This window comes from Podarcis raffonei, chromosome 5 (assembly GCF_027172205.1).
Source record: "Podarcis raffonei isolate rPodRaf1 chromosome 5, rPodRaf1.pri, whole genome shotgun sequence".
Classification (NCBI taxonomy): domain Eukaryota; kingdom Metazoa; phylum Chordata; class Lepidosauria; order Squamata; family Lacertidae; genus Podarcis; species Podarcis raffonei.
In genome coordinates, this window is record NC_070606.1 from 100,974,997 (window position 1) to 100,988,969 (window position 13,973).

Sequence of the window (13,973 nt, forward strand, 5' to 3'; positions counted from 1 at the left end):
AGGGAACCTGGCAGAGGGCCTTCTCAGTGGTGGCACCTGCCCTGTGGAACACCCTCCCACCAGATGTCAAAGAGATAAACAACTACCTGACATTCAGAAGACATCTGACGGCAGCCCTGTTCAGGGAAGTTTTTAATGTGTGACATTTTGATGCATTTTTAATCTTTGTTGGAAGCCACCCAGAGTGGCTGGGGAAACAAATTATTATTATTATTATTATTATTATTATTATTATTATTATTATTATAGATGGCCTTTGGAATCCCTTTCAACTCTATGATTCTGTGAGCTCCGAAGGTGGTGGATTCTCCTTCCTTGGAGGTTTTTCAACCAAGGTTAGATGGCCACCTGCCAGGGGATTCTTTCGCTGTGGTTCCTGCATTACAGGGGGTTGGACTAGATGACTCCTGGAGGTCCCTTCCAAATCTACAGTTCCATGATTTTATGAAGGCAAGGTGCTGTATGTGGTTCTCCCTCCAATAATAATAATAATAATAATAATATTTTTTTATTTATACCCTGCCCTTCCCGGTTCAGAAAACCAGGCTCAGGGCGGCTAACAACAAATTTAAAACACTTAATTGGTGCAACAAAAAATAGCATAAAATACAATATAAACGTGAATAACCATAAATTCAGAATTCAAAAATCAATTTAGGGACAAAATCCATCCAATAAACATTAGATGATCACCAGGGCTAGCTGGCTAAATTAGTCCTACTTGGGCCAGTGAGGAGACCAGGGAGAATTAGCTGTGGGATCCCAGAGCGGGGAATCTTGGTAAAATGGGGAGGGGGAGGGAAGGAAGGAGAATAAAAGATCAGGCCAAGTTCAAATTGAAAGCCAGGAGGAATAGCTCTGTCTTACAGGCCTTGCAGAAGGAAGTTAAATCCTGCAGGGCCCTGGTCTACTGGGACAGAGCATTCCACCAGGTCGGAGCCATCACTGAGAAGGCCCTGGCCCTGGTGGAGGATAGTCTGACTTCCTTAGGGCCTGGGACCTCTAAACTGTGATTATTCATGGACCTTCAGGTCCTCTGCAGGGCAGACCAGGAGAGGCGGTCCCCACACAACAACCCTGTGAGGTAGGTTGGGTGGAGAGGCAGCAACCGGCCCCCAAGGTCATTCAGTGAGCTTCGTGACCAAGTGGGGATTTGAACTCTTGTCCCTCCCGGGTCCTAGTCTATCCACTGCTGGCTCTACATAGTTTCAAGGCTGAGAAAAATGAAGGCTTTCGTGATAGCAGCAGCCATCCAGCCCACCTTTCCTCTGTGGGCTTCAGCAGGACTGTCACTACTGACCAAAGGAAACTCTCCCAGGAATTGAGCAGAATCCATCAGTTTTTTGGAGGAGAAGACAGACCTTCTCAATGCATCTCCTATGCTGAACAGAAGCCAGCATTCCCAAAACCCAAAGCCCTGCCAGGCAGCAGTCTGTCTCTGACAACAGAGCAATTGCAAATGGTAGCACCCCGAAAACCATCCATTCTAGTTGTTGTTGTTGTTTAGTCGTTTAGTCGTGTCCGCCTCTTTGTGACCCCCTGGACCAGAGCATGCCAGGCACTCCTGTGCCTCCCACAGTTTGGTCAAACTCATGCTGGTAACCTCGAAAACACTGTCCCACCATCTCGTCCTCTGTCGTCCCCTTCTCCTTGTGCCCTCCATCTTTCCCAACATCAGGGTCTTTTCCAGGGAGTCTTCTCTTCTCATGAGGTGGCCAAAGTCTTGGAGCCTCAGCTTCAGGATCTGTCCTTCCAGTGAGCACTCAGGGCTGATTTCCTTCAGAATGGAGAGGTTGGATCTTCTTGCAGTCCATGGAACTCTCAAGAGTCTCCTCCAGCACCAGAATTCAAAAGCATCAAATCTGCGGCGATCAGCCTTCTTTATGGTAGAAAACACCAAAGCAAAAGTATTTTGCAATATGAAAGGCTCCCAGTCTTGGATTTAAATCCTTCAATGTTATGACAGTTGATCTGAGCTGTTTTCTCATTTCCCCCTTCTGGTGCAGAAAACTCTTGCAATTTTTTGTTGTGACTCCAAGACTGATTATCTTTTCTATTGAATGTTTATGTATTTCAAAATTGTGGTTCTCTGTTGTTTCCAGCAACTGAGATTCCAAAGCATTGCTGCCTCCGACTGTGGCTAGCAAACATTTTGTCTCCTCCTCTTTTGCAACCACACTGTCTCCTGAGGGAGGGAGTTCCATCGTTTAATTTTGTGCTGCCTTGATTCTTCCCACATTCAGCTTCACTGAGTGTTCTAGTGGCATCACTGCAGCAAATTAATCAATTTTGTTGAATTAATTAAACACTTTTAATTGGATTTTCAATAAACGTGCAATTAATTGTTATGCTTCTGAATTGCACTGTGTTATTATCTTCCTGGGGGGGAGCCATGCAAGAGGCTATTCTTGGGTTTTTTCCCCCCAGGCAACTGGGGATGATTCGCAGAATTTCACAATTGGAGGGGACCCTGAGAATCATCTGGTCCAACCCCTGAAATGCAGGAATATGAAGCTGTGCCATACAAGGACTGAACCTGCAGCCCCACGCTCTAATTAACGGAGCTCTCCATGTCGATGGAAGCAAGGGGGCAGTGGCCCCTAAACATTTGGAAAGCCCCAGTTGAAAGCACCCACACAGCTTCACAAGCCAGTAAACTGCCTCCCTGAGCTCGCTGGTTCTTGGATGCGCCCCAAAGCTGCTCTCTTCTCCTACTCTTATGAAGCTGAGGCTATCAGAAGGACCATATCTCCCCATATGAACCTGCCTGGGCTCAGCGATCTTCAGGAGAGGTCCTTCTCTCCATCCTGCCACCTTCACAGCCCTGGTTTTCCACTGGGGGGCATCTGGTTGGCCATGGACTGTCTTGACAGAGTGGTGCATGCTCTGGTTATCTCCCGCTTAGACTACTGCAATGCACTCTACGTGGGGCTACCTTGGAAGGTGACCTGGAAACTGTTAGAATTCCTGCTCTGTGATTGCAGTCATGGGATTGTTGTCTATCACATGACGGTGTATGTTTTGACTCCGCAGAGTGGGAAGTGACGGAGACAGGATGTTTGTGTTACCGTGTTCCATGAAGTGGGACTATTGTCCTTTGTTCTTTTTCTCTTTGCTGTCTGATGCTAGAGAGAGAGGGAGCCATGTTGCAGTGCTCTGTGTGTGTTTATATGAAAATAAAGTAGATTAGCCAAAATGCTGAGTTGGGGAGGTCTGTTAAGCAGGCTGCGAAGACTTTGTGGATCCCTAAGTGTGCCGATGTCTGTTGGCATCGGTCGCTGTGATGTTTGGGCAGAAGAAAGCTTTTGAAGCTCCTGAACGAACAACCAGGAGGGAGAGAACATGCCAGTTGGGCATGTGTCTCTGCCATGGTCCTACTCGAGAGTAGGACGAGCTCCTGACAGAAACTACAACTAATCCAGCATGCGGCAGCCAGACTGGTGACTGGGAGTGGCCACTGAGACCACATAACACAGGTCCTGAAAGACCTACATTGGCTCCCAGTACGTTTCCGAGCACCATTCAAAGGGTTGGTGCTGACCTTGAAAGCCCTAAACGGCCTTGGCCCAGTAGACCTGAAGGAGCGTCTCCACCCCCATCATTCAGCCCAGACACTGAGGTCCAGCTCCAAGGGCCTTCTGGTGGTTCCCTCACTGCAAGAAGCAAAGTTACAGGGAACCAGGCAGAGGACCTTCTTGGTGGTGGTGCCTGCCCTGTGGAATGCCCTCCCCACCAGATGTCAAGGAAGCAAACAACTATCTGATTTTTAGAAGACATCTGAAGGCAGTTTTTAATGTTTGGTCTTTTATTGTGTTTTAATATTCTGTTGGAAGCTGCCCAGAGTGGCTGGGAAAACCCAGCCAGATGGGCAGAGTATAATTAATTAATTAATTAATTAATTAATTAATAATAGTTGTTGTTGTTGTTGTGAGAATCTGTGAGACTCTCCTTATGTCCTTATTTTTACACCCTTAGTTCCTAATATTGGAATGAGTTTTCTTAAATTTCTGACTGAGCTTTTCCATCCCAATGGCTTTTATTTTCTTTAGTTCTTTTACGCACAAGACGCTTCCTTTCTCCTTTTTGTGTCTGCGGATATTCTGAAACGCAACGAGGAACAATCTGAATGTTTTAATGCAAAAATACAAATCTCAGAGCGGCGAGGTGTTTCTGCTTATGGGTTGCAGAAATTGCCAGGTGGGTCTCAGAGACGGCGGTTCCTGCAAAAACGGGCAGTGGCAGGACACCCACGCACCACGATCAATAATGCATCCTGCACGGAGACCTCAACCCCTCAAGAAGGGAAAAGCCCCACTTTCTTGGGAGAGAGGCAGGGAAGACGCAGCAAGATTTGCCTTCTCCCTGTCACCTCTTGTTTCCATCAAGAGAGCGACTTCCACAGCCCAGAAAGCTTTTAACACAGACCGAGCAACTGGGGCAGAGCTGGAGAGAGAGAGGCGGTGGGGGGGGGGAGGAATAACAGACCAGGATTCAGGAAAGCCTCTCCATATCCCTCCAAAGCAGGGAGCAGTGCCAGCATCCTGCAATGGAGCTGGGAAGAAAGGACCCGGGGAAAAAAGCTCCTCTCTGCTTTGTTAATGGCAGCAATGGCTCACATCCAAGCCAGCGCACCATGCACTCATGTTGAGGAATCGATGGGTTGCTCGCATCTGAGAGAGGGTGCTTCAGTTTTGTTTCGAGAGGACGGCTCTCCTGGAAGAAATCTGCTCAGCATAAACGCTTGGCTTACAGAAGACACCTTCCGCTCACCTCCCACACAGGTGAAGGAGCCCTGAGACCTCCAGGTACAGGGCAGTACAGTGGTACCTCGGTTTACAGATGCTTCAGGTTACAGACGCTTTAGGTTACAGACTCCGCTAATCCAGAAATAGTACCCCGGGTTAAGAACTTTGCTTCAGGATGAGAACAGAAATAGTGCAGCGGCGGCGCAACGGCAGCAGCAGGAGGCCCCATTAGCTAAAGTGGTGCTTCAGGTTAAGAACAGTTTCAGGTTAAGAACGGACCTCCGGAATGAACTAAGTACTTAACCCGAGGTACCACTGTATATAAATTCAGTGAATGAATGAAGCCCAAGCTCTCCGTTTGTGGCAAACCGTTACCCGATGGATCCTCAAAGGCTCCTCCTGACAAGCCCTTTATTGGATGTACATCCTGATTTGCTTTGCAAAGTTTAGGTGGTGAATCGTGGAACTGTAGAGTTCAAAGGGACCCTCAAGGGTCATCTAGCCCAACCCCCTAAAATGCCAGGATCTCAACTGAAGAATTCCCAGTGGAGCCCATTCCACTGTTCTCAAGACTGTCTCCGCTCATGGCTGAGCTGAGCAATTTTTCTTCTTTAGTAAATTCACATGCCGCCTTTCACCCACAGATCACAGGGCCGTTCTGATTTGTAACAGAGGCTCTGTTACGCTACGGGAGATGGAACACGTTAATCCACTTGGGCCCGTCACTCGAACCCTCAGCCGGACCTACCTCACAGGGTTGTCGTGAGGATAAAAATGGGGGGGGGAGCCAAGCCCACCACCGTGACCTCCTTAGATGAAAGGTGGGGTATAAATCAATCAAATGAATAAATGATAAACCTGAGTAGCTGTTATGTACTGCTATTTATACCCCACCATGGGACGCGGGTGGCGCTGTGGGTTAAACCACAGAGCCTAGGACTTGCCGATCAGAAGGTTGGCAGTTCGAATCCTGTTGCTCAGTCCCTGCTCCTGCCAACCTAGCAGTTCAAAAGCACCTCAAAGTGCAAGTAGATAAATAGGTACCACTCCAGCGGGAAGGTAAACGGCGTTTCTGTGCGCTGCTCTGGTTCGCCAGAAGCAGCTTAGTCATGCTGGCCACATGACCCAGAAGCTGTACACCGGTTCCCTCGGCCAATAAAGCGAGATGAGTGCCACAACGCCAGAGTCGGTCACGACTGGACCTAATGGTCAAGGGTCCCTTTACCTTTATACCCCACCAGGAGCTCAAGGTGGCCTGTACATGGTTCTCGCCCTCCTTATTCGATCCCCTCAACAACAACCCTGTGAGGTAGGCTGAGAGAGGCAGTGAATGGCCACCCAGGCCACCCAGTGGAGGGAGCTGAACCCTGGTCTCCCCCAAATCCTAGTCTAGTACTCTAACCATTACACCATTCTCTCTCTCTCTCCATCTACAGCAGGGGTCAGCTAACATTTTCAGCAGGGGGCTGGTCCACTGTCCCTCAGACCTTGTGGGGGGCCGGACGATATTTTGAAAAAAAAATCTGAACGATTGGACCAGATGCATTTGATTTCCTTCCACAATATTGTGACCCTCCAGAGCTGCCCTGGTCTGCTTGTCACACACAGCTACCCCTCCCGGGTCTCCCTGCTTTCCAAAACTTCCCTGAAGCCATCACACTTTGCAACAGCCGGTCATATATCAGCCATGTGCTTTAAGGAAAGAGGAGAAGAAAAACATCTCCCATTGCAAAGTCGGTGTTTACAGACGTGGCACAATTACCGCATATCATTCTGCCTCTCAAATCCCTCTCGGAATATACTGCGGATCCTGAATTGCACAGGGAAATGCCATGGCTGGCAGGCTGCTGAGTTTTATGCCCTCGACACAGACAATCACTGCGGCAATTAACATTCTGAAACAGATTTATTCCCTGCCAAGTAAACAGGAGGGGAGGAAAGGAGCCTTTGTTACCGTTCCAAGAGACTCTCATCTGTGAGCGTTGTCGACAGTGCCGCCCCAAACCTTCAATAAAGAGGCCTTGGACGTAGGAAGGCTTTGCTGGATCAGGCCAAAGGAGGCCTGCCCTTGGAGTCCAACATCCTGTTCTCACAGTGACGCCCATGGGGAAGCCACAAGCAGGATCCAAGCGGGATCTTGCAAACTAGCTCTATTCATTTGGGGGGAGGGCTGATGCAGACATCCAAGTGGCCAGCTAAGGTCCTTGCCTTACAAAGAAGCTTGTCTGACTAGTTCAGCCATCAAACCCTTTGTTAGAGTCTAACCCTCACTGGGTGCAGCACCCCAAGAATGGGAAGGGACTCAGGGGTTCATCCAGACTGACCCCCCCAAAAAAAAATAATAATCCCACAGTAATACTCTGACATGCAGATGTCTGAATGGAGATTCTCTCGAGCTCGGAACACAATTTGTCCTCTGATAAAAGGAGACTTTGATAAAACTGTGATACTGGGTCCAGCTTCGAAATCACCACAAATAATAATTGGTGTCATGTCACTCTCTGGAGTGGGAAATCGAGGATCGTTCAGGGCTTCTGTGCAAAAGGACATGCTGGCTTGCAAGCGCCGTGATTTCAGCAGCGAGCATCAACCACCTCGTAATGGCAATCCCAGAGTTCTAGGACACCAGAGACATGTCAGTTCCCCCTAATATGGGCAGCTCTGAGGTGGGAAGAAGGAATCTATGGCTTTGCTTTCTACCCAATTTATCTTGCTGGCGTCCCTGCCAAAAACAGGATTCAGCAATTACCCACTTGCTCAGAGCGGAGCATCTGTTTCAGCGGCTCCGCATCTTCCAGCTACATCTCCAGCTACATCTAGATCTCCCTGGCACTAATCCAGCCTCCCCCAGCCTGGTGCCTTGCAGATGTTTCGGACTAAGGTTCCCATCTGCCCCAATCGGCAACAGTGGCATTGGCTGCGGATGATTGAAGATGCAGTCCCAAATATCTGGAGAGAACCTGACTGGAGAAGGCCGTTACAATTCCAAACCCCGAAGGCTCTCTGGGCATCAAGGAAAAAAGGAAAAAGGGAAGAGCCATCTGCAGTTCTTCAGTGCCAATCCGAATCTGCATCATGTTGCATATTGAAGCCCCAGTGAACAGGCTGGATGTATTTTTTTCAGTGCAAACACAGATACACATCCCTACTAGGGTCTAAGGTCCGTATAGTTAAAGCCATGGTTTTCCCAGCAGTGATGTATGGAAGTGAGAGCTGGACCAAAAAGAAGGCTGATCACAGAAGAATGGATGCTTTTGAATTCTGGTGCTGGAGGAGACTCTTGGGAGTCCCATGGACTGCAAGAAGATCAAACCTCTCCATTCTGAAGGAAATCAGCCCTGAGTGCTCACTGGGAGGACAGATCCTGAAGCTGAGGCTCCAAGACTTTGGCCACCTCATGAGAAGAGAAGACTCCCTGGAAAAGACCCTGATGTTGGGAAAGATGGAGGGCACAAGGAGAAGGGGACGACAGAGGACGAGATGGTGGGACAGTGTTCTCGAAGAGACCAGCATGAGGGAGGCAGTGGAAGACAGGAGTGCCTGGCGTGTTCTGGTCCAGGGGGTCATGAAGAGGCAGACACCACTAAACGACTAAACAACAACAACAACACTAGGGTCTGCCTGTTCTTACATGCAACTATTGCATAGAATCACAGAATTGTAGACTTAAAAGGGAACCTGTGCCATCTAGTCTGGCCCCTGCAATGGAGGAATCTCAACCAAAGCAGCCAAGACCCATGGCCACCCAACCTCTGCTTAAAAGGCTCCAAGGCAAGCTAGTTTTCTGCCGCTCTGGAACGCAGGACCCAAACCAAAGGCTTCAAGTTACAAGAATGGAGATTCTCACCAGGAAGAACCTTCTGGCTGTGAGAGCCATTCAGCAGTGGGACAGATTCCCTCACAAGGTGGTGGCCTCTCCCTCCTTGGAAGTTTTTCAGTAGAGGTTGGGTGGCCACCTTTCAGGAATGCTTTAGCTGTGATTCCTGCATTGCAGGGGGTTGGACTGGATGGCCTTTGGGGCTCCCTTTCCCACACGACAATCCTATGATATAGCACCCTGTCAGCGCTAAGCCCCAGGAGCTCACCAAGCTTGCCAACATTGCATCTCCTGCCCAATTCCAAGCAAGGACCTTGAACCAACAGAGATGAAATTGTACCAGGTGGAGAGGCAGCAATGATTTCATAGAATCATAGAGTTGGAAGAGACCACAAGAGCCATCGAGTCCAACCCCCTGCCAAGCAGGAAACACCATCAGAGCACTCCTGACATATGGTTGTCAAGCCTCTGCTTAAAGACCTCCAAAGAAGGAGACTCCACCACACTCCTTCGCAGCAAATTCCACTGTCAAACAGCTCTTACTGTCAGGAAGTTCTTCCTAATGTTTAGGTGGAATCTTCTTTCTTGTAGTTTGGATCCATTGCTCCGTGTCCGCTTCTCTGGAGCAGCAGAAAACAACCTTTCTCCCTCCTCTATGTGACATCCTTTTATATATTTGAACATGGCTATCATATCACCCCTTAACCTCCTCTTCTCCAGGCTAAACATGCCCAGCTCCCTTAGCCGTTCCTCCCTTAGCCGTGGATTTACTTCCAACACAGCTGGGCGAGGGGGGAGTCCTCCGCCAAGACACGGGGAGGGGGTCACTCCTGGCTGCTTATTATCCTGCAAAGTGATGGAGCAGAATAAAGGGGCCAAGCTGAGACAGGAAATTAAAATGATCCTAAAGGGACATGAGCTGTTTTATTGGGGGGGGGGGGGAGAACACTGTTTAGAACAGGGGGCAGCAACCATTTTCAGCCGGGGGCTGGTCCACTGTCCCTCAGACCTTGTGGGGGGCCAGACTATATTTTAGGGGGGAAATGAACAAATTCCTATGCCCCATAAATAACCCAGAGATGCATTTTAAATAAAAGGACACATTCTACTCATGTAAAATCACGCTGATTCCCGGACAATTCATGGGCCAGATTGAGAAGGTGATTGGGCCGGATCCGCCCCCCGGGCCTTAGGTTGCCTACCCCTGGTTTAGAGTTTTTTAAAAATACATATAAAAACCCTCAACAACTTTTGCATAACGATTCCTTGCCTTTATTAGCAATCAGCTTTGATGTGCCACACGAAGCTTTATCTCCTGCATCCCAAACTATCAGCTGCGCAGACTCCCTTCCCCGCTGCAAGGAGATGAGATTTTAAATATTGAAGACTGCACTCTTTGCTTTCCAAACCACTTCCAGTAAATAATTTAATTATCCCTTGCCTACTCAAAGGGAATGAAGAGCCAGAGTTAAGCAGCGAGGGACTTCCTTGTCAGCGGCAAAGCAGATCCGGATTTTGAAAGGATGGGGACGGAGGAGACCTAAATCCTGGAAAAGGCTCCTGGGCCCAGCTCTACACCCCATATATGAAGGCAGTGGTTTTCAACCCGTGTGTCGTGGCACCCTGGGGTGCCTTGACTGGTGGGCCCTCTTTGCCGCCCCCCTCCTCTGATGCCCTCTTCTGTCTCTGCCCCCAAAGGCTTGCACAGCTGTTTGTTGCAGCAGCCCTGGGTACAAGCTCTGAAGGCAAATGGTGCCTTTGGGGCTGGCCAGGGGGTGCTTCAAGGCCCCTGTGGGGCAGTGTGAGGAGGCACCTCTCCATGGGGCAGCTCAGAGACCAGAGGCGGCAGCAGCGGCTGCCCAGAGAACTCCCAAGGAGAGGAGAGGAGGCTGAAGGAACTCTCCACAAGGGAGGGTGTTCGAAAAGGGTGAGGGGCTTCCAGCTTTGCAGGCAAGGGTGGCGTAACTGGGCTCCTGCGCCCCACAGGGGTGCCCCAGAAAGAAGGTATTTGGTCAAGGGAGCTGTGAATCCCCAAACCTTGAAAACCTCTGTGTGGCATTTGCCCTCCTATGTGTGTGACATCATACTGGGTTCATAGGGAAGGGGTTAACTAATTGTAAAATGACTAACTAATGGGAACCCAGGGGGCAGAGTTAACGGTGTATGAGCTTAAGCACAGAGGTTTTTATAGAGTTAGGGTCATTGAGGAGACAGTCTGGAGTTAGGAGCGACAGAGAAGATACCGTAAGTCTGTGGGTTGGGCTAGTCTGGTGTGAGAGAGGGAGAGAATTTGTTAAGAGGCGTCAGTCAAACAGCTGAGATAATCAGAAGGTATTAGGAAGATAATCAGAAGGTATTAGAAAGTTAAGATACTGACAGGAATATTATCTGAGACACCATAAACTTGTTAATGTTTGTAAAATAAACTTGGGTTTTTTGGTTCACTTTTAACAACTGACTGGACTCAGTGTTTTACCAGAGAGTAACTGGTTGGTGGCAGCGGGGAAGCGGGCACAGTGGTGGCACAGGATCAATAGACCGTTGTGTGATCGCCACACTCTGTAGTAAACTGGAGGATGAACAGGGAAGGCAGTTGGGACAGGGAGGGGGTCTGAAAACCAAAGGGAGGGGTTGAAAGAGCCACATATGTTTCATCTGGAGAAGAGAACGTCCTTCACTCAGCACATAACTAAGTTATGCAACTGGCTCCCACAAGAGGCAGTGAGGTCCACCATGTTGGGTGGCTTTCAAAGACGATTGGACAAATCCATGGAGGGGGTAGAGAGAACGATCAGTGGCTCCCAGCCAGGATCTGTTCTGCCCTCCCCAGTGGAAGGAAGCAATGCCCCGGAATACCAGCTGCTGGAAACCACAGGAAAGGAGAAGGTTCTGCTGCTCAAATCCTGCTTGATGGTTTTCCGAAAGAGCCATCTGGTTGGCCACTGTGGGAACAGGATGAAGGACCTGATGGGCTACTTCTTATGTGCATCAGAGAAGATTTAAGAGATGGGTGGGCAGCCTAAGGCCTTTCTGTGTATAAGGCTTACATCCAGCAGGATGGGCAGTTAAATAAGTGTATGCCAGGGGACTGTGCCCACGCATGGTGCTGGATGCGATGGAGCCAAGATCTTTCCCAGCTGCATTTTGCACCTCAAATGCAGGACGGGACGAAAGGCACACCTTAATGACGGCTTTTAATGAGGCAGCAATCAAGCGGAATAAAGTCAAGCATGAACACACCGCTAGCAAACTACCGGTCCTATTTAATAAATCAGCAAGGATCAATTATTTATTTTAAATGAGTCCCCTGGCAGTTAACCTCTCTCTGCCCTTCCACGCCATTTTAAAAAGCAATTGTGCTGGAATCCATCAAATAGGAAGATTTAAAGCCTTTCCTCGCTCCAATTTCCCACCTTGCAACGCCTGCCCCTTGCCATCCCACCTCCTTCCCCACAATGAGCATCGGAACTGGGTAAATTCTGGCACAAGACAAATCCTTCTTCCATCCGTCCAGACACAGAGAACCCCATGCTGGATGCATCACACGTTGCAAAAATAAGATTTATACCAAGTGGATTCCCGCCCCCTTGGTTCCATCAACTCACCCCCCCAGTGCCCACTACCCTATAAAAAGCATCATTCAGAACAGTGGTCTGCGTGGCCCACTAAAGAAGAACAGAAGACAAAGAATTCAGAACAGGAACAGTTAATTACATGTTTATTCAAAGCCTGTGAAAACTATTAAACCAAGGGCTGGTGAAATTGGTCTGGCCTGGCGATGCCAGCTTTTCAAAGTCTGAGAGCCATTTGCACCCCCAGCAACTCCCTGCTGCCTCTTAGCACCCCACTGACAACCCCACCCACTTTGGAACCCACTGGTTTGCACAATAAATGTTCACAAGTCGCTTTCGGTGTGGGCAGAGCGAGATGAAAGAGTAGACAAACACACCCTTGGCACTCATTAAAAACAGATCTCCTTTCACTGGGGATTTTGCTTTTTCTGTGCTCGCGCTACTGAACTGAAGGGGGGACCCTTCCTGCTCCAAGCCCACCTCCCACATTGGGTGGCACTTGCCGAACCCCCACCTGAGGTGCCCACTTCCTTTTGCTTCCTGGAAAGGGCCAGCTCCGATTGTTCTGATCCCTGTACAGAACTCCTCCAGATTATAATAAATCTATATGCTAATTCAAGGTGGCTCCACTGCATACAGAATACGGCCCGGCCACAAATGCATCCCTGGACCATGATCTGTCACTGAGACATCATCTTTTTTTTTTTTAATAAAATATTTATTAGCGTTTTACAAAAAACATAGGTTTACAGAATAAAGGAAATTAAAACAAAAATTAACAAGCTAAAAAGAAAACATAGAAGAGAGAAGAAAACAGATAATAAGAAAAATACAGGAATTACCAAAAAATACATAAAAGGAAAAAAAAGAAAATACAAAATACAAAAAATAAATAGCTAAGAAGAAATTTAAAAATAAGTCCATTTTTCAATATCTTTAAGCTCATTTGCTTGTTTCCTTGACCTCCTCACACCTCCCCTTTTTGTATTCCCATTTACAAAATCATTTCAGCAAATCCTTACCCTCTTTCATTTATCTTAACTCTATATCTTAACCTATTATAACTCACTGAGACATCTTCTTCTGCCAGAGTCGGGCCAGGCCTTGGGGTTCAAGCCCAGGGAACGAGGTCTGGGCAACTGCCAGGAGGCTTCTGCCAGGGTTCCCCTGGAGCTGTGACATAAGGCTGGCAGGACCTTTTGCTCAACTCTCAGCTCTTTATCTCATATACAACATTGCCCCTGCCTTCCCTTTCATGCTTAGGTCAGGTGGAAAAGTGTCACCTTCTTCTCTGCCAGGGGCAGCGGGAGGAAAAACACTCACCAGAGCTTGGTGCCCATGCGGACAGAGCCCAATAATTCCAATGTTTTTAGGTTACCAGGTCAAGAACGAGAAAGACCCAGAAATTTCAGGGCCCAAATCTGAAACCTAGGGGGAACCCCTGATGATGTCATGGGGGTGGGCGGTGATGAGGTCACAGGGGTGGGCCCTGCAGATGGAGGTTAAATGGGACAGCAAAGCAGAGGAACAGCAAACGCACCCACCCCCCAAGTGTCTATGCTATAATTTGATCTGGAGACGGAGGTTAATTGGGAGAGGGGAGTGTCTTTGCTAGAATTTGCAGCCAGCTCCTGTTGGGCTGAAGCTTGCAAACTCCATGCATGGTAATAATCATAACGACCATCATTATTCAAGCCCTCCATCTACCAGGCAAACCGGGACACCAGCTCAGACCTGGGGGGCTGACAACCCTACTGAGTTATTCAAGGTCAACACTGAGACTAAGGAAGAGGATACAGAAAGGCAGCGCTCCCCTGCCCCCCCCCCCGGATTGGTTGT

At 48.7% G+C, this 13,973-nt stretch overlaps 1 protein-coding gene across 3 annotated transcripts in view; it reads right to left on the reverse strand.

The window, feature by feature from the left end:
• Positions 1-13,973, reverse strand: part of FGF12 (fibroblast growth factor 12) — a 235,563-nt gene that overhangs the window by 44,976 nt on the left and 176,614 nt on the right. The gene's annotated exons all lie outside the window — the stretch shown is intronic.